The sequence below is a fragment of the Mus caroli genome, unplaced genomic scaffold (genome assembly GCF_978045245.1).
Source record: "Mus caroli unplaced genomic scaffold, Mus_caroli_1 scaffold_20, whole genome shotgun sequence".
In the NCBI taxonomy this organism is placed as follows: Eukaryota; Metazoa; Chordata; class Mammalia; order Rodentia; family Muridae; genus Mus; species Mus caroli.
In genome coordinates this window covers 28,635,687-28,663,122 of record NW_028227275.1, presented here as the reverse complement: position 1 = coordinate 28,663,122, position 27,436 = coordinate 28,635,687, and the positions used below count along the sequence as shown (strand labels likewise).

The 27,436-nt window shown below is 42.8% G+C and overlaps 1 protein-coding gene across 11 annotated transcripts in view; it reads right to left on the bottom strand.

Annotated features, from left to right (window-relative positions):
• Sgms1 (sphingomyelin synthase 1) overlaps nt 1-27,436 on the bottom strand; it is a 274,571-nt gene that overhangs the window by 168,389 nt on the left and 78,746 nt on the right. For 9 of the 11 annotated variants that reach the window (XM_029472300.2, XM_029472303.2, XM_021151328.3 and 6 more), the window contains one exon: nt 1,644-1,732. The exons of the other annotated variants lie outside the window; for them this stretch is intronic. The gene's annotated coding sequence lies outside the window, so the exon portion shown is untranslated. The remainder of the gene's footprint in view (nt 1-1,643; nt 1,733-27,436) is intronic. 11 annotated transcript variants of the gene reach the window in all.

Genomic DNA, 27,436 nt, shown 5'->3' with positions numbered 1-27,436 from the left:
TTGTTGTTCCACCTATAGGGTTGCAGTTCCCTTTAGTTCCTTGGGTGCTTTCTCTAGCTCCTCCATTGGGGGCCCTTTGATCCATTCAATAGCTGACTGTGAGCATCCACTTCTGTGTTTGCTAGGCCCTGGCATAGTCTCACAAGAGACAGCTATATCTGGGTCCTTTCAGCAAAATCTTGCTAGTGTATGCAATGGTGTCAGCGTTTGGAAGCTGATTATGGGATGGATCCCTGGGTATGGCAGTCTCTAGATGGTCCATCCTTTTGTCACAGCTCCAATCTTTGTTTCTGTAACTCCTTCCATGGATGTTTTGTTCCCAATTCTAAGAAGGGGTACAGTGACCCCACTTTGGTCTTCATTCTTCTTAAAATTCAGGTGACAGCAGATGCTAGCGAGGATGTGGAGAAAGAGGAACACTCCTCCATTGTTGGTGGGATTGCAAGCTTGTACAACCACTCTGGAAATCAGTCTGGCGGTTCCTTAGAAAATTGGACATAGAACTACTGGAGGATCCAGCAATACCGCTCCTGGGCATATATCCAGAAGATGTTCCAACCGGTAAGAAGGACACATGCTCCACTATGTTCATAGCAGACTTATTTATAATAGCTAGAAGCTGGAAAGAACCCAGATGCCCCTCAACAGAGGAATGGATACAGAAAATGTGGTACATTTACACAATGAAGTACTACTCAGCTATTAAAAAGAATGAATTTATGAAATTCCTAGGCAAATGGATGGACCTGGAGGGCATCATCCTGAGTGAGGTAACCCAATCACAAAGGAACTCACACAATATGTACTCACTGATAAGTGGATATTAGCCCAAAACTTAGGATACCCAAGATATATAATACAATTCTTCCTGTTATAAGACTCTGTTAAAGGTTTTGTAAACTAGCCCTCCTCTGTTTCCATATTCTGTTTTTTAATGAACTAAGGGACAGACCCCAATTCAGACACACACAGGCACAACTCACAGGCAACAGGCACGGCCGCCCATAACAGACAGATTGTAGGGAAGCCAGAAACTACAAACTACAAACAGGAGAAGGAGGTATGAGGAGGGTAGTGGAGGACTGAAACTTGGGCTTGCTCTTGGCCTGTTTTGCTTCCATTTCTTCATGTGTCATTGACATATTTTGGTCCTCTGAGTTATCTTTATGACATTAACTAATGCACTTGGTGAAGGTCTTTATTCCACCTCACTGGCACTGACTGGGGCAGCAATGACATTGACTGCCCAACCGCAAAGAAGAAAGCATATTTGTTCATTGTAATCTCCGAAGATAAAGACTCCAATTGAAAGCAAACCTGAATTAAAGTGGTCTGGCCCTGGACGGCCCTCAGCCTTCCTGGAATCGTTCAGACTCCCGGGGTTTATAGGATTGAAGAGAAGGTTAGTTCCCATATGTGCCCTTTGTCTTTCTGCCTAGCCACCTTGCTTGCCTCCTCTAATGGAGGAGCTGGCCTCTCTAATTTTCTTCCTGACCCTCACAAAAATTAACGGCCTTTCCATGGACATCAGTTCTCTGCCACCAGAGTTAGAGCCTCAATCCCAAGACAAAGGAGGAGGAATTACAGGGATCTTCGGATCCATGGATTCTTTGAGATTGTGTGAGATACAGGGTTTCACTTACCTGTGCTGTCGTATATTATATGCCCGCCTCTGTGCTCCAAATGTACCCTGCTCAAAAGGTCACAGCTCCATCAGCCACTAAAGATTTCCCTAGAATAACAAAGTCAGGAAATAAAGAAATCAACCAAAGGATTAGAGGCACCCACTTGGGAAAGAAACTCATTTAATCAGATAAAATTTCCACCATTAAGAGGAGAAAAGACCACCCAAATTCAGAAAAATCTCTAGCTTAGCCTGAGCCCTTTTTTCCTCTATAATCAGCTCTCTAAGTAGTAAGCCCATGCAGCAGTCATTTCTATTTACAAAGAGCAACAGTGTACATCTCCTTTCGGAGCCTCACACTCTTCAGAAGACAATACTTCTATTCTTGAGAATGCTCTGTGGAAATGCAGCAGTAGCTGATGTTTCCGATGGTCAGAGAACTTGCCCCCAATCTACTCAGCTAAAACATCAAAGAAGAAATGAGAGGGGCTGGAATACGGCCTCGCAGGCCAAAGCCTTGGGTTCAATTCCCCTGTCTACTGAGACTCCTGAATCCCAGCCCTTGGGAGATGGACTCAGCACTGATTCTTCTTGCCTTAGATCTGCTGATCGAAGTTCTCACCCAACAGATACAGAAATACCTTTGTCTGCAGAGTGACCAAGACCCTGCCGCAAGCAGTTGACTTAGAAAAGCAACCCTTGCAGCAGAAACTCAGAGGCAACTCAACCTCTCATCCTTTCCACTCACCCTCCCACCTCTGCCCTGTGAGTCTATTCATCATCGCTCAACTTTTTAAATCTTTTTAACTTGAAAGTAATTTTCAAATCGACAGAAAAGTTGCAAAAATAACAGAACAAAGAATATTCATGTAGAACTTCCCTGGACTTGTTTACTAACATTTAGCCCATTTCCCTGAACATCTGCTTGCTTTCTTCCATATACACACTGAACACTTTTGTCTTGAGCCTAATGGCAGTCTCACACACCGTGGCTCTTTTTCTTTAAACACTTCAGAAAGTATTCCCAGAGAGTACGGATGCTCTCACATAATCACAATGAAGTCACCAACTGAGGACCATGGACGCCATATTCAGTTGCCCTAATAATGATTTTTTAATAGCATTTCTTCCATGTCAGGATCCAGCTGAGGGTTAGAAACGCATCCCCCAGCTGCCTCTCTTTAACCTGAAGCACACACCCCTTTGTCTTCACAACGCTCGAGAAGAATTGAGCTCCTCCCTTTTAAAATTAATGGGGCCTTTCCATCTTGGCTCGTCTGACCTTTCCTCTGGTGATTCTGCTTGAATCAGAATGGCTTATGTTATACTCAGCCAGAAAGTTCCCTGAGATGCTCGCTCTCTGAATATCACATCTGAAGGTGCCAAGTTTAGTCTCATCCCAAAGTAATGCCCACTTTGTTCAATAAAAAGAAGTCACTCCATTCTCCTTGCAACTAATGCTTCATCTAGAGGAAAACATTTTAAGACCATCCAAGTATCATGACCTACCGCAAAATTCCCCTTTCCCACCCCTGTAATAATCTCCATACTTGAAAAACTGAAGCAGGGGGATCATGAGTTCAAAGCCAGCCTGGGATATACAGTAAGCTGCATAGGATGAAGGAAAAGACAGATGGGGTGGAAGAAAAAGGATGAGGAGGAGAAAGAAGAGGCGAAGAAGGAAAAAAAGAAGAGGGGGAGAAGGGGCAGGGGAGAGATAAGAAGAAGAAAACTTCCCAGGTGTCCATGATGCCTCCTTTACATGCCTTATATGTCCTGACAGCTGCAGCATCCTGACTGCAACATTCTTTCCACACTATTATTCATTCATTGTCAGCATTCTTCATCGTTTGTTCACTGGTGAAGTAGTTAGGGCTAGTACACACCCTGCTCTTCTTAGGACATATTCCTATGTCGCCCCTGTACTTTATTTACACTGGTACTCAGACTTGGCCAGTGGGGGCTCCTTCAAGCCGTCTACTACGTATTTTTGCCATAATTATTTTTTCTCACTTTTATCCCTTTACTTTCTCACAATAAAAATGTTCTGGCCTTACCCTGCATATGTCCTGTCTCTGTTCTGGATGAGGTAATTTCTCCAAAGGGTCCTGGGGTCTTTTCGGGGAGTAACAGAGAGCAAGATTCAGAATGACTGGCTTCCAGTCAGTCTGCTTCACGTCGCTGATCTTCATTCTAAATATGAGCCACATGTCCCCTTCTGTTATAAAGTAGATAATCTGAGAGGGATCATTTCCATTGTGGCAGCTAAATTATTGGTAGATCTTACCAACTGTTAATCAAGGGTCTCCATTGGATTAAGATGGATCCATTTCAACTACATCCGTACTGCAAGCAAGCAGCCTTCCTCTGTGGTACTGTCCTTACCCCCTTGTCATGCAGCCGACACAACCTGTTGGCAGCATGGCTAACATGCTCAAACTTCTAAACACTCAGTATCACAGTGCCCTGCTTTCTTTCCTCTTTCTGTTCACTACCCGAGGCAGCTGCTCCCTGATTCTAGAGATCTCCAACCCCAGCACTTCTCTCCCCATTACCTAGCTGTGCAAATTCCAGTCTCCACAGCCCTGAGCTTACAGATCTGTTATCTCCTTGCTGAGACCCTAGGCTCTCCCTGTGTTAGTCATGTCTATTTTGGCAGTACCTGGCCAGACACAGGCCAAACCCCAGGACAGGACAACAGGCTCTTCTCGTGAGTCACAGTCTTGGCTCCCTGACGGCCATTGCTAGCGGCCTCATGGATGGAGAGCTGTACTTTGTATGGAAATGTAAGATCACCTCTAGCTGCCTCTCATCGTTTCCATGCCTTCAGCATGAGGTAAGGCTGCGCTGGGAATGGTGAAGTATCAAACTCATTCAGCACATTTTAATAAAGTCTGTAAGCATTCCAAAGAAAGTCACTTTCTGGCACCGGCTCAGCGGTGCACCTGTTCATTTGTTCTGAAAACCCACAGTATCCAAATCGCTCTCGAGGAGTGAACTGATTCCAGATGAGATGACAAAGAAAAGCCTCTCTTCGTTCTAGAAAGCAGACAAGTCATTGCATGGCCATCCACCGCTCTGACAGCTGTATTTCCATGACTCTTTCTTCCAGTCACACAAGGAAGGTCTCCAGCCAAAGTCAACCAAGCTAGTTGCTAGGGTGCATATTTCCTGTTTATGTGTGCATATTTTGGAGCGACTCAGTTTCTGATGTATTTTCACTTTTTTGTTTTTACTTCTAACCACACCTATCTACAAAGAATTTAAAAGTAATCAAGAAAAAAGGAAAGAAAAATTGCAAACCCAGACACAAAGTTAACTGGAAGAAAATCAGAGGAAAAAAATATTTTTGTCACATGCTATAAGGAAAGAGAACTTTGCAATAGCAGGAAAACAGAGAACTTGTCTTTCCCTGCCTAGAACAGATCCAAACTAACTGTGCACACACGCACATACATACACACACACACACACACACACACACACACACGCAGACACACAGAGAACGAACCACAGCCGTGGATACCTAGCACTACTGTCTCTGCAGGCTTTTCTCCAAGTGAGAACTCCTCACTGCAGCCAATCTATTCCCTGCGCGGGCAGCCTGGTTTTTCTTTGGTTTTGCTTCAAATGGCCCAGAACTTAAAAAGCAAGTGTGATGGAGAGGTGCTGGCCTGCCCATCGTCTAGGACCCCTTAGAACACCTTCTCACAGGTCCCTCTGAATCTCCAGTGGAATCCTGTTTTTCCACGAGTCAGCATGGATCCAGCTGCACACTGATTCTTCCGTGGGTTCCCATCTCCCAGGAACTGAACAGGAGTCCTGTGGGTTGATCATTTCCACACCAGCTCTTCCTTTCATCGTTCTCACTTCCGGCCCCATCTCCTGTGAAGAACATTTTGCCTCTCTAACGGAGCATCCTTCTTTCTGCTTTTCCTCTTAGCCAACCTGCTGGAGCATGACAACCCTGGGAAACATTTTGTGATCCCTATCTGAAGCAGGCTTGGTGCTCTCTCAGCACATGGCCAACTTTAAAATAAATGAAGGCAGAGCTGTGGTGTTCACTTGCACTGTGCTAAGCATGGATGAACACTCTGTCTCCAGGAGTTCTTTCAAGTGGATGCTGTTACCCTTAGCTCATTTCACAAATGACCACACATGCAAGGAGTTACAACAGAATCCCAACTTCACAGGCAGCAAGTGGCAGAGCCACAGAGCTTCGATGCATTTCACTAGCAATGTGAAATATACTTAGCTGAAAATTCAACATGATAATGAGAGATACGAGGAAACATCACAGAGCATCAATGGTGACCTCAGGATATCACTGAAAGGACAGGAAGTGTCAGCTCACTGGAATCCTTCATCAGTGGCCAATACCCATAAACTAGGTCCACATTAATTCTCAGAACATAGGCCAAGATGTGCTACCATGATAGCCTCTCTATGGAGCGCCCTTCTTTCTGCTTTTCCTCTTTGTAACCTGCTGGAGCATGACAACCCTGGGAGATACTTTGTGATCACTATCTAAGGCGGGCTTGGTGCTGGGAGAGATGAGCAATTTCTAAAACACAGAAATATATACATGAATCAAAGGAGAAAACAAGGCAGTGAAAATTGAAGATCTGAAATTCACACAGAAAATTTAATCTAGGAGAAAAACAGAAAACACACAACAAGGAAACCCTATTAACGTTTTAAGTATGCACTGCTCTAAAAAGCTATAGACAGAATTTTTATATTTCCAACAATTAAAAAATAGAGAAATGAATAAATCTTTCACTGTGAAGTATGAGAATTTTAGTTTCAATGTAAGGACTTTCCCCAAAATGAGAGTTTTAAACTAAGTAGTATGTGCTTAAGTAACACATGCAAACTGTTGCCATGGCTACAGTCATGTCAAGGATTCCAAACCCTCCGCCACAGGGAAAATGACAAAGCCCCCAGGCTGAAGTTTAGAGGGAGCCAAGGCCTTCTTCCAGTCCACATGTGATGTTGATAAGTGTGTACAAAAAACATCCACTGTAGCTACTCCCCACCCCATATTTATGTCTAGACATGCCTCTACCAAGATTAACTAAACCTGCCTCCTGGGTCCAGGTGTAAGCCATAGCCCCGGCTTCCTCACTCTCTGCATGTGGTAACACCTCCTCTGTGCTCTGCTGTGTGCAGTTATCTGGTCCATCCACTCAACTGTACATAACAAACACACTGAGCATCCAGGAAACTATAGTTCCTCCCTCAGAGAGCCCAGGCCACAGGATCCCTGCTTTGCTGTGTATCCCTGGGTCTGCCTTTTCTTCATTCCCTTGCTGTTATAGTCACGTCCATCCCTCATCCCCAGGGCCATGCTGAATGCCGCACACAATAAAACTCCTGTGTTAATTACCAACAAGCTAACCTTCAATGTTGATATTTCAGCAGAATATGCAATTCTGCCTTATGGAAGTTTCATAACAGAAAACATAACCAACAGTTGAAAGCTTTAAACTACAGACCACTCATTAGGAAAAGCCCAGCTCTGACAGTGCTAAGAAAATCAAAATCTCCCTGATTCAAAGCACAAAGTCTTTTCCAAGAGTAACACACATAAAATTCACAAAATCTGAAGTGAAGTAACACTTGCTTTGGGGGATTCAAGGACCAATTCAATATGTTAACCACAAGTATTTCGGCAGTACCTATTTCCCAGCAAGCACTTATTAAGTATTAGTTATTGGTACTGACAAATAATTATAATCTCACTCTTGTCAACTTCAATCTATTCTATCTCAGAGTCTATTAAAGACAAGAGGCAGGAAGGCAAACATAGCTTCACGATGAAAAAGGAGCAGCCATGTGTTCAACCACACAACTAGTGCATACTATCCATTGTCACAACAGGTTCACAAGACATCCACCAAGCTTCTTCATACAGAATGTGTTACGGATCGATCCTATCTCTCCTATCCCCATCCTCCCCTTCTCACCCTTTTTCCTCCTCCATTTCTCCTCTTTATTTCCCTAGAGAATTTCACCTCTACATTCATTTTATATTTTTAGACCTCATTGTTTTTGTGACAACATAAAAAGATGTTTTTAGGAACAATAAGAAAACATATTTGTCTTATGAAGCTGGCTTAACTCATGTAAAATTCATGTAATACAATTATCTCTAGTTGCATCCATTTTTCTGCCAATGGCATAACTCCATTTTTTTTTTTTTTGTGGTGAAAAATAAGTCCCTTGAGTGTCTGTCCACAGCATCTTCCACCCATTTCTCTGTTGCTGAACCCTCAGCTTGGTTCCATCACTTAGTAGGTGTGAAAGGTGCCACGATGCACATTGACGTGCAGGTATCTCTGGGATAAAGTGACTGAGAGGCATCGGGTAAGGAGCCAGCAGTGGTTGGGCTGAGTCACTTAGAAGATCTGTATGTAAACGTTTATGAGCAATCTCTGTGCCTATTTGCATAATGGCTAGACGGATTTACATTCCCACCAGCAGTGTATAAAAGGCTCCCTTTTGCACACATTCTCACTAGAATTTGCTGTTTTCTTAACAACTGGGCTGCCATTCTGACTGGGATGAAATGGAATCTCAGTTTTAATTTGCATTTCTCTAATGACTAGAGAGGCTGAACACTTTTCATGGTTTTTAATACTTTTTTAGAACTTCATACGTGAATACACCATCTATATCACTCTAGCTTCTCTCTTCCTCCAACTCTGCCCATGTCCCTTTCCCTCCCAAATTCATGACTTCTTCTTTAATTTTATATAATATATATACATATATATGATAATTATATATGCATATATACATGCAGACACACAAACACATGTATATATAAAAACATGTATATATGTGTACGTATGTGTGTATGTGTGTATATGTGTATATGTGTATATTTATATGCACATACACATACATACACATATACACACAAGCATATGTCTAAGCAATCCACTGAGTCTATTTCGCATTGCTCATGTGTCCATAGGTCCAGCAATGACCAGTTGGGATTAGAACAACCTATGTCAGAGGTTGTTCTTGCAAGAAATTGATATTTGCTCTCTAAGTAATCATGGGTCACCTGTAGCTTTCTTCATTGAGGAGTGGGACCTTGTGGAATTTTCCCAGTCCACCACATTGATATGTCAACTGATGTTGTCATTATATTGGTCTTGTTCAGGCAACCATATTGGTGAGACTTACAGATGCACTTTTCCTGTCTTGTCCAGGGGCCATTATCTAGCAGGAGGCATCCTGGTTCCCTCTTCCTCGATGCCCCCCGAGAGCCTTCAGGGCAGGGCTTACATTGCACGTGTCCGCATTTGATCAGTTGTGGGTTGATATAGCAGTCTCCATCTGTTGCTAACAGAAGCCTCTTTCATGAGGAGTAAGTGGCAGGGTGACCCGTGGACCAACTGTGTGTGCAGAGGCCAGGCTGTGTTACTATGTGTTGAGGATGGCATACATGGGCGAGGTCCCAGGTAACTTCCCTGGCTTGATGGGCCTCACATGTCTATTGATAATTTCATCTTTTCTAACTGTCTGCTCATTTTACTAGCCAGTTTATTGGTTAGTTCGCGTGATTTCTTTCCTGTGTATGTTGAGGTCGGACGAGGTCAACCTTGGGTGTCTCCTTCACTTACTCTTTATCCTTTGAGATAGTGTCTCTCCCTGAACCCGGAGCTTACTCAGCTCGGTCGGCTGGTCAGTGAACTCCAGAGTTCTGATGCCTCCACTTACTTTGTACTGGGGTCACAGATGAACACAGACGGCCACACCCGTCTTTTCTGTGGGTGCCAGAAACGTGAGCTCTGCTTAGCAGCCTGTCTTTGGATGCTATCTTCTGTTAGGAGTATGACTAGTAAAGCTCTCTCATTCCGTATGCCAGCCACTTAGTTAACTGCTTCTGTTGCTGCACAGAGGCTCCCAAACTTCAGGAGCTCCTGCTTAGAGGGGGTTGACTTTACTTTCCATAGCAATTCAAGGCCTATTCAGGAAGCCCTTACATCAGTGGTTCTCAACCTTCCTAGCGCTGCGATCCTTTAATGCAGTTCCTCAGGTTGTGGTGACCCCCAATCATAAAAGCATTTTGTTGCTATTTTATAACTATAATTTTGTGACTATTATGAATCATAATTACCTGTATTTTTCCTATGGTCTTAAGGGTCGTTGCAACCCCTAGATTGAGAAGCACTGATTTTCATGTATCCAAGTCATAAAGGAAAAGGGGCAAGGACAAAGTTCACTCTGTCCATTCTAAGATGCGAATTTCCTCTAAAACTTCCAGGATATGGATGCTGGATGCTGGAGGGAGGGAGGAGAAACCATGTGGGTATCACTGTCGTGTCCTTAGATATGCTGACTGTTAGCTTCAATTCGTGCAGGTGGACACACACACACACACTCAAGCCAAGTCTGAAAACAGGTGTGTGTGGAGTAAGCATTAGTTGTGGCTATTGGGGAGGCCTCAGACCCCAACTCCTTTTTGAAATGTAACAGTCATAGAAAAGTGGGGTCATGAGAAGCCAAACTTTCTGAATTATTATTATTTCACTTTTTACTATTGTTCGTGCACGTGATGTATGTGTGTGGAGATCAGAGGGTAACTTTGTGAAGTTAGCTCCCTCCTTGCGCCTTTACATGTGTGTGTTCAAGGGTTTGAATTCCATTCTCCAGGCTTGCAAAGGCAAGAGTCCCTACCCACTCTCTGAGCCATCTGGCCGGCCCCTAGTATTATTTGTAAATGAGCCGTTTATACTCAAGGGTAAAAATGCCTCCCAATCCCCTTCACCTATTCAAAATATTTGCCAATATTTTGAAATACCTGCCGGCCAAAAATGTCTTCTAATTTACTATTTCAGACAGATGAATCATGTGTGTAAAAACAACCCACTAGCATTGTGCCTGCTAAAAAGGCACAGAGAGGCATAAGACTGGGCCAGCTAGTTTACTGGAGAGAGAACATAAACAGATAATTACGACACCATACAATTAGTGCTTTTGGCAAAGCAGAGCTGAATGGGAGAGGGTACAGAGGAGGGGATGACTAATCCTGCTTATTCTTCCATCCCACTTAGGAAGGAAGGCGGGCTTTCCCCCTAATGACCTTTGCAATTTCCTTGTCTGGTCCTCATTAACTTTAAAGCAAACACCATCCCAATCCATCTCCTCACCATGCCATTGCGCCACCCCTACATGCATACTTCCTTAATAAACACTGGTTAATCAAGTTGTGAAATGAATGGTTGGCCCCATAGCAACACGTGAGCTGCCTATGCAACTGAGCTCTATCAAAGTTTCTGCCCCTAGACCTTTCTACAAAAATGTCTTGCTTTCCTATAGTCAATTAATACAGTATATGTTTCTCTATTTAAAAAATCGTAAAGCCACAGCCAAATGGATGGTTCATCTAAATTTAGGGTACCACCACTTAAGAGTTCATGTTGTTTGGGGCTGGAAGACACTCAGTAGATGAAGTGTTTACAGTGCAAAAATGGAACCAGTGTTCAGATTCCCAACACCTAATAAAAAGCAGGCAGTTCTGGCTGCCTGTCTGTGATCCCAGGGCTCAAGAAGCAAAGAGGGCTCAGCGAGAGACCATGCCTCCAGGCTGGAAAGATGCCTCAATGGTTAAAAATCACTGGCTGTTTTTCTAGAGGACCTGAGTTCAATTCCTAGCACCCACATGGCAGTTCACAACTGTTTGCAACTCCACTGCCAGAAGATCGGCCACCATCATACAGACATGCAGGCAGAATACCAATGCACATGAAAATAAATATCGAGGAGAGAGAGAGAGAGAGAGAGAGAGAGAGAGAGAGAGAGAGAGAGAGAGAGAGAGAGAGAGAGAGAGAGAGAGAGAGACTGTGCATCAGTAAGTAAAGTGAAAGAGCTAGAAGAAACTCCTGACATAAACCAGTGGCCTCCACACACATACATCACATGTGTAAAAACTAAAGTTTACTTTAATTTAAAAGTTTTTACTTGCCAGAAATACTTGAGACTATAGGCTCAAGTATATTTTTAAGCCCACTTTAATAAGGGTTCTTAAATGCTTCAACCACCCTTACAGCCCACTGACCAAAGGCAGGGGAGGAAAATAGCTAAGAGAACAAGGGGGACGGGAGTGATTTCAATCTGTGTTGTCTGCAGTCCAGTCCACTAGCAAAACCCCAAACACAAATCAGCAGTAGCTGCTCAATCCAGAAGAAACCATGAGGTTCAGGCAATCAGCCCAAGTCTGCCAAAGTGGCAAGTAGCAGCCAAAACACCATCCGAAATTCTCTGGTGTGCTTCTATGAATTCACAACAAGCAAAGATCAGCAAAGAAAGCAAGGTGGACAAATACAATAGCATCATCAGTGACTACCAGCATCAGCAAAGGCCAACAAAGACCTCCAAGGCAAACCAATGCCAGTGTGTCATCCGCTGTCTATTGGGTTGTCCTTATATTCTTTCTAAACACCATGTGTCCTCAAACATCTGCTCCAGCAAAATATTGCCCTTTCACCAGGCAGCCTCCAGAAAAACACCGTTCCTAAGACAGCTTCCAGGAAAACATCACACGGCACAACCGAGTCTCCAACAAAACCAGACATTCCCACTTCATCAGACAACATACAATAAAAGACGTTTATATATGTACAATAATCAAAAAGAGTCATGCTATAAAGTGAAGAAATTAGAAGATGACACTATGACTTGATATTACAGTCACTCTAAGTTTTTAATGAGACAGACAGGGAATCAGGGCAGGACGAATACTTCTGACCAAAGTTAGATTATAAAGAGAATTTTCATCCTCAGCATTGAGACAGTATCCCTTTGTCCACTGACCTGTAGGATATAAGCAAAAGCAGATGTCAAGTGGTTTCTTTAACTAAAAAGCTATTAAGCATAAGGAAAGGGTTTGAAAAGGACAAAGTCCCCCACCCCCTTAAAATAAAAAAAAAAAAAAAGTTCTTTAGAAGTTGAGAAACTTTTGAAAAAACACTCATTTTCAGTATGTTGTATCCATCCAATGTTCTAACAGGACATCTATTTTTATTATCTACCCAATGTCAGGATATCTATACTGACACCAATTTATAGTCCGTAAAGATGAGAAAAGGAGGAAGGAATGTAGTTGCTTGTATTCTGATGCTAATTATGTTTTCATGAGAACTTCTGCACAGAGCTTCTGGGAACCTGCACCCAGTTAGTTCTGATTGTTAAAAAAACAAACAAACAAACAAACAAACAAACTGAGATACCAACAGCCAATAGCTGAGGAGTATAGACAAGATTTTTAGGATTTCCAGGTTTGGGACCAGGAACAAAAAAGAAAGAGATCCACCATGACAGGACAGTGTGGAGGAGAGGATAGACTATGGCATGCCTGAGAAGAGTGAAGAACAGAGAGGTACAGCCACCACATGAAGAAGCTGGGATGGTACAGTCCAGAGCACGACCCAATTGGGCAGCCCTCTGGGTCCAGAGCAGCCAAGATAGAACATAGAATTAGTACATAATAACTCAGGATTAACCACATGGAAGTTAGGCTGTGACTTCATTCAGGAATATAAACCTCGGGGCAAGCAGGTAACCACAACTCCAGATTTATTTAAAATCCTTCAACAGAGGAAGAGAAGGAGTGCAAGTGTTTGGTAGATAAGGACTCATATGGGCGCTTGTACTGGTCCTTTAGCATGGCTAATGTTGAGCCAGTATAAAACTAGCCACTCACTACCTAAGTAAGAAAGTCTACAGGAATCCCCATAACATCACTGAAACTAGGGTTTACCTAAATCTGAAAGTGAATATGATCATTCCACCGTATGCTCCACAACTAGGGTTGATGGCACCCACTCATCATACCCAAGCCTCTCAGGCTCCCAGGCCCTTGCATAGCTCTCCACTGTCTGAGTGACCTCTCAGAGCACTGCATCCACAACAATCCTGCTATCTCTAGAGACTGAGCTCTTGAGATACGCCAAACAGACTTAAACCACAGCAGCAGTACAATTAGACACCTCTCTCTCTCTCTCTCTCTCTCTCTCTCTCTCTCTCTCTCTCTCTCTCTCTCTCTCTCTGTCAAAAATGAAGACAGTGAACTAAGTATGGTAGCACATGTCTAAGATCTGAGCACTTCAGAGCCAAGGCAGGAGGATCAGGCTTGAGGTCAGTGTTGGCTTCAGAATGGGAAGCTATGTAAGGAAAAGGGGGTTAAAACGAGTAAGAAGAGAAACCAATAACTTAAAACAAATAGGCTCTGAAGTTGAGAGACAAAGAGTCAGAAACCATTTTCCAAGACTGTACAAAGACCAAGACCATATTCCTACTAGGAAATGAGTTCATTACAGCTACACTGTAGAGCAGTCTGAGCTCTTTTTAAAGCTTCAGTGTGCTAAGGAGTTTTGGTTTATGGTTGCCTCTGTATCTGGCCAAAGTCACAGGTTCAATCTTAGGCGAGGCAGAGCCATCTTCCTCTAGAGCCACATGGATCAGGTGTAGATTTCTTGGACTTAAAATGACAAGAGAACATCTGAATCATTATCTCCATCTACTTGAACACTGATAAGACAAGCATAAATCCAGAATGAATACAATAAGCTTGAACAGAAATGGAACCAGAACCAATACAATGTATTTCCCACTAAGTCAGCACTATGAGAAATGCTCAATGTGAATAAAATAAGATGGATAAGGCCTGTGCTGGGAAGAAGGCTGTCACTGTACATGTCTTATGAATGTTCAGACTATTGATCTACTTCTATTACAAAAATTCAAAATTCCATAATTTTTTTTTTTTTTGGTTTTTTGAGACAGGGTTTCTCTGTATAGCCCTGGCTGTCCTGGAACTCACTTTGTAGACCAGGCTGGCCTCGAACTCAGAAATCCACCTGCCTCTGCCTCCCGAGTGCTGGGATTAAAGGCGTGCGCCACCACGCCCGGCTACAAAATTCCATAATTTTAATCTAAGAATTTAGGAAGAACCATATAGAACAATGTGCATATATTAAACATTAATATTTTTCACACAAAAATAATTAAGATATAATACTTAAAAATGTTCATTAAAGTATCAAATATACAGATATGGCCATGTAGGAAAAAGAAACAAGGCTGACAAAATGATGTCACATAAGCCAGTCTCATTCACTTTGGTAGCCTCGGCAACTCTGAGATCTCCAGCTTACTGTGACACAGGGACAGTGCTGAAAACATCCATGGTTCTCTCCACTGAAAACAACCAGTGTCAATGTCGATGGGAGGAAGTGGCTAGTCTTTTGCACTGTGCTTTGGCTATTCTTAGGCAGTGGGCAAATGATTGCTAAGGGGTCTCACACTAGGTTAAGGACACTTGCTGGGCCCTGGCAAGATGTCATTTACATCCCTTTGCTGTTGTGACTTTAGACTTGGCCTGAAAACTTCGCACCTATAAAATCTGGTCTCTCAAGCTTTGTGCAGAGGCTTAGTCTTAAACCATCCAGAAGCCTGGGCTCTGTGGATAGTGATGTGTCAGTTCAAAGGTCTGTCACCCTCCCAAGGGACCTCGATTCCCACATCTGCAGAAGGAACCTGTTAGACAAATTTTCATTTCAAAGGTTCAGCCTGGCAATAAAATGAGAGTCTATAATCTAAGAATTGCCATTAGTCAGAAAACGTTAAGGCTGTTGCTCACATTTCATCTATTACATAAAACTTACTGTAACAGCTCTTAATACCTTGTTTTGGATTACCTTCTAAGTGGTGTGTTTCGCCTTGTTCTACTGGGATCATGGGGTAAGGGTAGTTAGAACATTTTATCTTTTTGTTGTTTGTCTGGTTTTGATGAATGATCTCTTGTTTCACAAAGCTGGCCCCATCCTTACTTCAACTTCTCATCCTCCAGCCTCCTCGTCCCAGTTGCTGACAGGACAGGCACTCATGGCCCACACTTGGTTTTATGGGCTGCTGAGGATCTAACCCAGGGTCACATCCATGCCAAGCAAGGATTCTAGGAGCTAAGCAACATCACTATCTAGCTGCTGTAGCTTTCTTTTAAGTCCTTCTATGCGATGGGTCTCATCAGATAAAAGGGGGCAATTTCCTTGTTCCTGCTGAACTCAACACAACTTCCTTCTCAGCCCTAGATAAAAGCCTGTACTCAGTCTCCTTACATATCAGGTCCCACTGGGGACTTAACTGTGCACAGGAAGAGCCTGCAGTTTCACAGTGAGTCTCAGGGATGGGCAAGCCTACAGCTCAGAGCCCAGCTTTGCTTGAGCTGCATCACCAGTGCTATCACTTATGTCAAAAAGGATGCTTTGTCTTTACCCATCCGAACATCACACATTAAATGAATTTTTCACAGTTGCTAGAGACTGGCCACATAGATCATCATTCTTGCATTACAAGGAGTTTTGTTGTTTCATTTGTTCTAGTCCATTCCCAATCAAAAGCCCAAACAATTTGTTTTAATTCCTTCTTTTATTTGGAAAATTATTTCATTTCTCCCCTCCCTGCCTCTGTCCAACACCCCCCCATATGCTCCTCCTCCTTGCATTCAAATTCATAGCTTCTTTTTCCGATAACTATTATTATATACATTATGTATATAAACATATATTCCTAAATATACAAATACAGCCTGCTCAGTCTGTACAATGTTACTTGTTTGTATGTTTTCAGAATTGACGATTTGGTGTTGGATAACCAATTGGTGTGCTCTTCCCTAGGGAACAATATTTTCCCCGCTCCCTGTTGAAAACATCTGCTTTCAACATCTTTATAGTTATCTGATCTCCAAGCTTGTGATTCAAAAATGGAATCTAAGATATTAAGTCTTATTTCAGAGTTATACCTCCAGACTTTAAAGAGTCATTTTTATGTCACAGCCCCAACAAAATCACAGCAGCCAAAGAGAGGTGAACCTACCGGTGTCAGCTCCCAGACTAAACCCGTGTCTCTCCCTGGTCCATTGGCCCAGTCCAAAGAGTAGGCAAAGAACCATACTGACTTGAGGCTACATCTGCTCGCCCAGAAGCCCTCCCTCCAGCTTGTGAGGGCAGAGAGCCAAGGCCAGACGTGGGAGCAGGGGCCCTTCCTGTCCCTGCTGGGATACAAGCTGCCCCGCCCTGTTCTTTCTAAGAGGAAGTGGGCTGGAAATCCTGTACACTCATTGTTTTATTAATAAAACTTTAGAAGGAAGAAATCTTTAGACAGGGATACATATTCACTTGGAAAACTAGGAGGCTAAGTCCCTAATATTCTTATGTTTCTTGCTGACTTGATTATCTGAGACTTTAGAAACAAAAACAGAATCCTAGTCCATCTGAGCATGACAAGTTGCTGATGACACATTAGACAGACAGCCATCATTATTATGCATAGCCCCACCCACATCACAGTATATTCTGAGATAGGGAGCGAGCCTTACATGGGTTCAGAAACTCTTGTACTTCCCAGGATGCCGCACTCACAGAAGTCCAGCTAGAATCCATCTATGAACAGATGACCCTAGACTTATAGGTGAGAGGCAGACTTGTAGAAAGCATAAATTCAAAATCAGTCTCTCTCCCTCTTTCCCTCTCCCCACTCCGTCCCCACTTCTCTCAACTCACTATGTAGGCCAGCCAGGCCTTGAACTTACAGACATTGCCCTGCCTTTGCCTCTGTCTCTCACGTGCTAGGAATAAAGGTATTCACTAGCAGCCCCTGGCTCAAAAGACAATTAATGAAACAATTCACTAAGTCAGCGTTATGGCTTCATGGATCAGCCCTTAGACTAGAAATGTGAAAGCTGTTTCTCACGCCTGAATCCACCTCTTCTGGGATAAGGTAGTTAGGGAAGCCTGAGCATACTGAGTGTTCCGGCAACACACCCACAAGTGGACGAAAGACCTCTCAGTCTCACATTTCCTGGGCAAACACTTAATGCTGCTGTGTTGGTGTGGTTTCTACACTGTCTTGGACTAATTAATATTCCTTATTCCTTTCCACAGATGAGCTGGCCCAAGTCCTCCTCCTCTTACTCATTCCTAATCACACACTCATTTCCTCTGTTCAGACTGGGATGGGAGGGGCAAATAGCTCTCTGGAACCACTAATGTTTGGACTTAAGATGACTGGCTATTTCATTATTTTGAATTAAAAGGACTAGATTCATCACATTCTTTTGGGGAAAAAGTTGTCAAGTTACCCATACATTTGAATATAGTTTTGCTTACTATATTGAACTGCTTTAATAACAGAAAGCATGCTCATGGATAGCTCTATAATTAATAAAGGCCAAGAAGGGAAACCCCAACATGGAACTCCACTGAAGATAATCCAGTGAATACTATGACATATATCTTTAAGCCCTGTGTCCCCATCACTACTTGACTGCAATGTTCTCATATGCTCATTGACATCTGTTTATCAAACATTTTGTGGTATGCTTGTTCAGCATCATTGACACAAATATACAACAGTCTATTCTATAAACAAATTGGAGCATATACTAGAAGCTGTCTGGGTCGCATCCCATGTGCACTGTGCATCTTCAGAGCTAATCCTTTCCATAGAAATAGGCTCCCTGGAAACAAAGGGTCCACAAAGTGTTTCTCATTCGGACACAAGAGGCCTTTCAGGGGAAGGAAAAAAACCAAAAACAACCAAACAAAAAACTTTCTGAGTCTTTCAGCATTTACATTGTGCTCAACCAAGTTTGGCTGAATTTTCCAAGTCATCCTGATGCTTTTACTGAGACCCAAACTTGTAGTTGGTTTCCAAATTCTTGAAGTCTGTTAAGCAGCTGGTCATCTCTAGTTAACAAGCTATATTGCTTAGTGTAGCAACTCCATTCTTTGAAATAACATGACATCTTGTCCATTTGGTTGTGGTTGTTGTTTGAGGCAGGATCTCATGTAACCCAGGCAAGCCTGTTTGCTATGTAAATGAGAATGAGCCTGAACTCCAATCCTCTTGTCTCTGCCTCCCTGAGTGCTGGCATTACAGGTCATGCAGTATCATGCCCAAAACACATTCTTCTGGGACTGTATTTCAATTCACATTTGTAACGGAATGACTAGTATTAGTCACCAAGTGTCCCGGGATCCTCTGCTTGCCTTAGTTGATTTTCAGATCAAACCCTTTCCATAGCTCTCTGATGATGTGCAAATGACCTTTTCTCTGAAAGACAAGCTTCAGAGTTAAAAAGCTGTTTGAGATAACAAACTCTCCCACTTGCTAAGGTAATGACTTGGGGTTGTATTGAGGACACATCACTGTGATTCTCAGGTCCCTATGTCCTTTTGTGATGCCAAGACCTATTCTACTTAGCACACAGCCTGTTTATTTTTATAGAATTGGCATGTCAATGGAAGAATAGGCTACAGTTTTTATAAAAGCGTTTTTTTTTAAGTGGGACTGAAACAGCTCAGGATGATTCTCTGGGTCAGAACTCTTGCCCACATTTCAACACCAGGAAGTTTAAGTCTAATAGAGAACCCAAAATGGATGACACCACCCCTAACCCTAACCTTAACGCTAACCCTAACCCTAACCCTAGCCCTAACCCTAACCCTTCCTGAACATAATTAAGCCCACACTGCCTGCATCCAATGAGCAACTTTTTCAGTGCATGCTATGATGAAGCACTGGACTAGACACAGACAAAGCCATGATTCTAGATGAGGAACCATTCATTGGTCAGGGCTCTCACAGGGACTGAGGAACATACACCATTCTACACTGATAATATATACTCTGTGAGCGTGCTGACCACTACAGATGTCCAGACACTCGAGGTAGGCATGGCAGCCCATCCCATTTAGACTCTGTTCCTAATGTGATGTACCAAGGATGTGCCAAGAACAGTGTACATCCAGGCATGCATGGTAAGGAGGGTACCACAAAGGCAATCTGAAGAAGCAGAGTGAAGCCGGGCGGTGGTGGCGCACACCTCTAATCCCAGCACTTGGGAGGCAGAGGCAGGCGGATTTCTGAGTTCGAGGCCAGCTTGGTCTACAGAGTGAGTTCCAGGACAGCCAGGGCTACACAGAGAAACACTGTCTTGAAAAACCAAAAAAGAAAGGAAGAAAGAAAGAAAGAAAGAAAGAAAAAAAGAAAGAAAGAAAGAAAGGAAAGAAAGAAAGAAAGAAAGAAAGAAAGAAAGAAAGAAAGAAAGAAAGAGGAAAGAAAGAAAGAAAGAAAGAAAGAAAGAAAGAAAGAAAGAGAGAGGAAAGAAAGAAAGAAAGAAAGAAAGAAAGAAAGAAAGAAAGGAAAGAAAGAAAGAAAGAAAGAAAGAGAGAGAGGAAAGAAAGAAAGAAAGAAAGAAAGAAAGAAAGAAAGAAAGAAAGAAAGAAAGAGAGGAAAGAAAGAAAGAAAGAGAGAGAGAAAGAGAGAAAGAGAGAAAGAGAGAAAGAGAGGAAAGAAAGAAAGAAAAGAAAAGAAAAGAAAAGAAAAGAAAAGAAAAGAAAAGAAAAGAAAAGAAAAGAAAAGAAAAGAAAAGAAAAGAAGAGTGAGCTCTACCATGGATTGAAGATAAACCCTGTAAGCTTCTTCAGAGTCCAGTCCCAGACCAAACCTGTTGTGAATCGGTTTCTCCACACCTTGCCTTTCCCGCCTTCTCTGAGGTGATCTCATGAGCTTATAACACCAAACTGGGGCTCACACACACAAAATGCTAGTGTTGGGATTGCTTCTTTTTTGTTACTATAGAAACGGCATCTCACTCTATAGTTCTAGTTGGCTTGACACAGTATGATCTAGACCAGGATGGCCTAGAACTCAACAGAAATTCACCTGTGACACCAGTAATCCCAAGAACGCTATAACTGGTCCTGTCCTGTTTAAAGTAAGTCCACTCCTTGTGCCCTGGGCAGCTAGGGAAAGCTATAAAGGCCCTGGGGAGGCAAAGGGATCCACCAGCCTATTTCTAGGACTTTCCAGAGAATTCCACTCAGCTGGAAAGAAGAGATCAGATTCTCACTTCCTTTCTACCTGAGTCAGTTCTCAGAGGGCTACTGTTCTGAAGGCCAGTGGACTCAACCGTCTGAGGAAAGGTTTCCTTGTTGATCATCTGTATTTGGTTTGGAAAGGACACTAGCAGTATTCAAGGTTTACAAAATCAATATTGGCACTTTTTCCTGATGGGCAGTCTTCAGATGACAACTTACGTGTGGGTGAGAGTAAAAGACCCATGAGCCTCCTCAAATAGACCCTGTTCAAAACAGCAATGATTCACTGCATATAGGGGCCCTGATGCGCTAGCTTCTGCAGCTTATTTAAAATGCAAAGTGCTAAAGAAAAAGGCAAATTTCTGGAGCTCAGAACGTGTGACTCAGTAAGCAGTAGAGGTGGGTGTTGAGGTTTTTGTCTTTAACTGTCTATTGTAATGCTAAGTGCGGGGCCCCCAAAACCTGGAGTTTATACATAGCTCCTGGGACCCTGCTACCAAGTTAATTCTGATTGGTCAATAAAGATGCCTGCAGCCAATAGCTTGGCAGAAGAGAGATAAGTAGAGTTGAGTTTCCAAGGGCTTGGGTCAGAGAAGAAACAACAGAAGAGAGAAAGAAAAAGTTGCCCATAGAAGAAGAATGACCAGAAGAAAAGGAGAGAGGGAGGGGGAGAAAAAGGGAGGGAGAGAGAGAGGGAGAGAGGGCTGCCAAGGGGTAGGAGTACAGAAAATGTGGTCCTGTGTGCTTGCCAATTGGAGCTAAGAGCAGCCCAGATGGAACATAGAATGATGAGTGATGGCTGGGAGTTATCGATGGAAAGGTAGATTCTAACAACATGGTGGGCAGACAGTTGCCCAGCTATTGTGCTGCCTAGGGCTTATTTAAAAATATTAAGGCTGTGTGTGTGCTTTCATCCAGGAATATAAATGGTTAAGGGTGGGTATAAAGCCCACACTGCTGGGATTTTTAATAATTATTTACAATAGTAGGAAATCTGCAATTGAACTTCTGCCACGTTTCTAACATCAGTGATTGGTGTCTGTACAGAATGACATGCAACTAAGTTAAAAGCTGGCGATGTCTTCTTAACAACTTATATTCTATCACTTTGAGATGGACTCGTGTCTTGGTTAGGATTTCTATTGCTGTAAAAAAAACTCCATGACCAAAAGCATTCTGATGAAGAAAGGGATTATTTGGCTTACATATCCTAGATTTTTGTAGGACTAGGTTGTAGTCCATTAAGTTAAAGCCAAGGCAGGAACCTAGAGACAAAAACTGACTCCTGGGAAGAATGCTGCTCACTGGCTTGCTCCCAGTAGCTTGCTCAGATTACATTCTTATGCAACTCAGGACAGCTGGTCCAGAAGCTGGCACTATTCAGTGTGGGCAAGGCCCTTCCACATCAATCATTAATTGGGGAAATGCCCTCCGGACATCCCCAAAGGCCAATATGAGAGAGGCAATTCCTCAATTAAGGTTCCCTATTTTCAAGATGACTCTAGCTTGTTTCAAGTTGATAAAAAAAATTTTTTAAAAGACAACTTCTCATTGGCAAAATTAATTCAATGGGAAATCACAAAAATCATCTTTAAAATTAATTTAATATAAAAACAGTAAAGTAAAAAAAACCTGGGGCTGGAGAAATGGCTCACAGATTAAGAGCACTTGTTGCTTTTGCAGAAGACACCGAAAAAGCGCTCAGCAACTGCCTAGAACTCCACTTCCTGGGGATCCCTGCAGGTTCCTATGTGTATATGGTACACATACACACGCGGTCCCAACACACACACACACACATACACTCTTTTTTTAAGTTGATTTAAAAGTTAGCTAAACACTGAAAGAAAACTAGAGCCCGATGTATGCTCAAATATAAAGTATTTATTAAAACTTATAGTGACCTATATGTTTAAATTTTAAACTTTAGGCTGATGAGAAACGTACTCATGTCAAAGCATGTTGAATGTAATCATACAACCCTATATTAGGGTTTTACTTTTTTCCCTGTATTTCTTTATCCTCATGAATACATGTCATCTTTATCTTATGTTAAGTCATCTGACCTTTATGATCTGGCATAAAATCCAAAGAATAAGAAGTTGATATAAATCAATACGGGGGAGGTGGGGTGTTGAAAATATCTAGGTGGTTATGAGTGCTAGTGCTTTCTGCTCTTCAGAGGACCCAGTTTCAGTTCCCAACACCCAGGTTGGGTGACTTGTCATCAGCTTCATCTCCAGGTCAGGGGGATGTGACAGCCTCTTCTGGCCTCCGTGAGAACCGGAACTCACTCTCATGCACAAAGACACATGCACACGCAGAACGAAGAATAAGAAAATAAATATTAAAGAAAAAGTAAAAAGTATTATAAGAGCCTAAATTCCTAAACATCCAGATAAAGGAATGCTATGTCTTCATCTGCTAAAAACAGAAAGAGCGGGTATATTCCATACCACATGCCTATTTAGATAATCCAGTGGGCCAGAAACACCTTTGCAAGAACAACTCTAAGAAAGGTCAGGAAGGCAGTGTGGTATATTAGCCATGGCATTTTGGCCACACACAATGGACAGTCCTTTTCTCAGAGTTTTTAAGCAGCACTTAAAATATTCATAAATATCATTGCTTTCGATTCTTCACTCAAGAACTACTTCATGCCAGAGATTCTATTCTATATACCAACAGAGTAGGCTACCAGAGGGTGAGTGAGAGGCAATACTAGGGTGGTTTCTGACCTAAGACCTTAGACATGAGACGTAATGGAGAAATTGAAGAACAACTATTTCTAAGCAAATAGAGACAGGAAAGGGGAAGTGTGAAGGTTATTCCAACGGAACTGGAATCGAGTCACCATAGCTGAATCTAAGCGATGGAAAGGGGAACAGAGGAGGACCATGGCATGTGTGGGTAACCAACAAATTACATGAGATTTCGAGGCTAGGAAACTATTATTTCACCTAACATGTGTAACTTTAATTTTTCAACCTCTATTTTTAATAATGATTCTTAAACAGTTTAACCTCCCTTCTAGCCCACCACCCACCAGGGGTAGTGGAAAAGAAAGGATACAGGGAAGTGGACCTGTTTAGAAAGGTTCTTTGGTACAAATCCCATCTGCATTGTCAGGAAATCAGCAGTTCAGTTCACAGGAAACAACAGCAGCAGGTCAACCCACTCGCAAAACTTCACAAATACACTGGCAGTCCAGCTCAAGAGAACGGGGACAGCAAACAAGAACCAGCAGTGGTGGAACTACCTAGCAGAGATGGAGTCAGCAGGAGGGACCCAACAGGACACCAGGAGAAGTTCTCGACTGTGCCTCTCTCAGGGAATTGAAGATCAGAGAAGACTGGAGCCCCACAAGCATTGCACAGCTAGCTCTATAAGCAAGCCAAGCTCTGTCTCCATCACTATTTGTCGAGTCCAGTTTAGAGCCCTCTAAACATCACATGTTCTCTATGGGTCTTGCCTTAGCACATGTATCTGTCTCAGCTGACATCCCTCTGCCAATCAGCCGAAGTCCGTGAAAGCAGCAAGAATCTGAGGCACACCACCAGAAGTTCTATGGCAAGTTTCTCTCTATGGAGTCCCAACAAATGGAGTGCAACCATGCACGTAAGGCAGACCAATACAAGTGTGTCTTTAGCAAAGAATCCTTCATCATGTGTCCTTTCATGTGCTTGCTTTAGCAGAGCATCCTTTATCTGCATCTACCTCAGAGAAATGTTCCCTCGCCAGTCTACCTTACCTTTCACCTGGGTCCACTTTGGGAAAACACTCCTTCACGTGTTTGCCCCAGCAAAACACCATTCAACACAACTAACTTTCCAAAGAACTCTTAAGTTTCCACTCCAAACATATTGGGAAGTTATGCACTGAAGGAGGTTTGTTTTCGGTTGAGGTTGTGGGATAGGGAAATCTGACTGGTGCCACCCAGGCAGCAAGACCTGGGAGTGGCAGGTTTAACAGGAACTGGTTAGTGTAAGATGCTTTGAGGAGGTAGAATCACTAAGGACTTGCTTCAAGTGAGGGTAAAGGAGATGAGGGGGTGAGAGCCAAGCAAGGAAGGGGCTCTCACGGAAGAGCTAGGACATATGGGGGAAAGTGAACAAACCGAGAACGCAGGATTTAGGAAAGAACTGAATTGAAAAAAATCATGTTTCAGTCACAGAAAAAGATGAAAATACAAGGTCTTTATTTTCTTTTATTCAAATTTTATACTAGTGATGCTACGCACAAGAGATCAACCGAATTCAACAGATACCATGGAAATTTCTCATTTTCTAAATGTTGGTACTTTTTCCAACTTTATTTTTAATCTCATAGCAATATAAATCAACAAACAGTAAAACTCCCACTATTGACATTTTGGGAGGGGTCTTTTTGGAGGGAGTGGTGTTGTTTGGTACTTGTTGTTTGTGTTGTTTGTTGTTGTAGTTGTTATGAGACAGGGTCTAGCTCCAGAAGATCTCACATCTGGGACCATCCTGCCATCCTGTAGTGGGAATTTAGGATTATAGGCATGCTCCACCACACCTAGCTACTGAAAACTATATTTTCAAGAATATCACAGTGACTTGCCTGATAAAATATGATGCATGGCATATCATGCCATCACTTGTTGAAGACAATATTTGCTGTACCTTTAAATCCTAAGGGAAGATATCCAGAGCTCAGGATCTACACTGACCTTGAACCACTGCAAACAGGTCCCCTGACGATGTGCACAGCAAATGCCTTACTCGGCTAACTGTGGTGTCTGGTCATAGAGAAGTTATACTAAAGTTCACAGGCATCTCCAAAGTTCACAGGCATCTGCTCCAAGTTGTCACACTTGAAGGTGATATGGAGGATGCAGAAAAGAGCCTGGAAAATAAAGATGCTGACCCTTGGATGAGCAACCTGCTCTAGGAGACATTCAAGAAGAGGAAGTCACTTGTATCCAATTCAAATAAGAGAGCCAGGGGCAGAGCCATCAGAAGTAGGATTAGACTCAAATGACAGGTCCAGTCACCCGAGTTTTCCCTCCAGGTAATATTCAATCTCCTAGAAACAAGCCATGAGCTCCTGGCAGCCCCTTCTACTCAGGAGAGGTTCTGTTCTTGAGCGCCACTAGGTTTTCCTGGCTTAGGACCCAAGATTCTGTGCTAGGGGCGCAGGCACAGCGTCAAGAAGCAAAATAAATAGGAAGCTTTTTCTGTGTACTAGAAAAATCTAGTCTTGCATATCATGAACTGATCAAGGAGAGGGGGAGAAAGAAGTGGGAAAGAAGTCAAATCTCCCTCTTGAGATATGCCACAATCCTATTTTGAAAAAACTAAAGACCAATGGTACACGCTTTTAGCAAAGTAGTGGGAACCAAAATCTGAATATAAAAATCAAGCTTGTTATTGGCAGACAGAGTTGAAGATGGTAAGGCAGCTACATCACTGGCACACATATGGAGATGGCACTGCCCTTCAGCACCAAGGAGGGCTTTATAATATCACAGGGACTGGCATGGTGCCTATGCCCTGGCACATTCAAAATGGTATTCATTAGAGTCCCAAAGTTACCAGATCACAGGCAAGTGACCTCCTACAAAAACTTTACTCATGTCTTCTCCTGTCAGGCTTCCACAGGCAGGAGAATCAAAAAGAGGTGCCAGGCAGTCCCCAGGTTGGCAGTCCTGGCTGTGGAGGCCACATGGGAGGAGCCCAGATGCCTTCTCTGTGTGTTCTTCTGCTCCTAAAGCTTTTCCTGCTGAATAAACTCCACCCACAGCAACATAACAAGGCACACAGCTGCTGTCATAAAGCCTCAGAGATGGGAGTTTGAAAAGCAAATTTAACAAGAGTCCCTCCTGCTCAGAATACAGGGCACTGCTCTTCCAACCCCATGCTCACCCTGAACTTCACAAAGCAGGTGACTTTACCCTCAGTTTACCCATTACAAGATTATTTGGACTTTCTCTCAAGTAAATGAAAGGTTTATATTCCAAACGAGCACAGCTTTTTCAGAAAGGAGCCCAGTAGATATTCTTGGTCGCCAGAGTTTGGCTAGCACACAAACACGGCCACATCACTGGACTAAATTAATTCTTCCTCACTAGGAGAGAGCTGCTAAAGAATATGACACAGGAAAGCTGTTCTATCTCTGTGGGCCCAAGTGCAGGAGGCACAGCACCTGAGACTGGCAGAACTCCCATAGTCAAAGGACAACCTACACCAGAATCAATGGCTTGGTCCAATTACTTGTTCTAGTAATAAAAGAATAATGTTTGGGGCAGAGCAGCACAGCATCTATGCTTGCAGTTTTACAGATAGCTGAAAGCTCACTGACACATATCCTCAGTTACACATCACAGACCTGTGAGATACAAATGCCAGCAGCCAATGAGAAAGAGGCAATCGTGCTTGCTCACTAAACAACCAGGGCTCAGTGATCGTCCCCCTCTGTTCTCTGGACCGCTGAGGTACCACACTTGTTAGACACTAAAAAAACACGGATGACTTTAAAAGGTCAACAACAAAGGTAATTTTGAACTTAACAGAAGGCAACTATTAAAATGTAATTCGATTCAGAAGGTTTGGTAAGTAGGGATATCAGGAGTTCAAGGTCATTCTTAACTGTACATGTAGGAGAGAGCCACAAGTTATCTTCTGACTGCCGCAGGCACTGTGACATGACACAAATAAATAGATAAATGAAAATAAGTAAAACAGTGACATGAAGAATTTAGACTCCATTTATTTGGATTATGTGACTTTCTACTTTTTTGTTCAGATTATTAGCAAACCGATGGCTTAGTTACTAGTTCCTCTCTTGGTCTGGGAAAGAATCTAATCTATGCACATGTCCAGGGCACATAAAGGCCTCTTCTGTCTTTTCTCTTCCGTCGGTCCTCTGAGCACTGCACTGTTTCTACATT